Source organism: Sinocyclocheilus anshuiensis, unplaced genomic scaffold (assembly GCF_001515605.1).
Source record: "Sinocyclocheilus anshuiensis isolate Anshui unplaced genomic scaffold, SAMN03320099.WGS_v1.1 scaffold61, whole genome shotgun sequence".
Lineage (NCBI taxonomy): Eukaryota > Metazoa > Chordata > Actinopteri > Cypriniformes > Cyprinidae > Sinocyclocheilus > Sinocyclocheilus anshuiensis.
In genome coordinates this window covers 458178-458488 of record NW_015536473.1, presented here as the reverse complement: position 1 = coordinate 458488, position 311 = coordinate 458178, and positions in this window count along the sequence as shown.

The following is a 311-nucleotide window of genomic DNA, read 5'->3' as shown; positions in this document are numbered from 1 at the left end:
GAGCATTTGACCGTTTCATTTGAGTAAAACTATCCTCATATCATATACACACAGAAATGTAAAGGTATTCACAGCAACCCGTCAAAATAAAAGTTTGGTTTAATTTAAAGGAATTGCTGCAGAAATATATTACTATTGTTCAGTACGTAATAGACTGCTACTACTACTACTAAAATTATTAAAACCTTATTTTTAAGGAATAATCATACAATATGTCTTCAATATTTTATTTGTAATATTAAATTAACTTTTATTTTTCAAAAAATAAAAATTTTAATTTTAATTACTTAAAAGATAGATTAAATGAATGT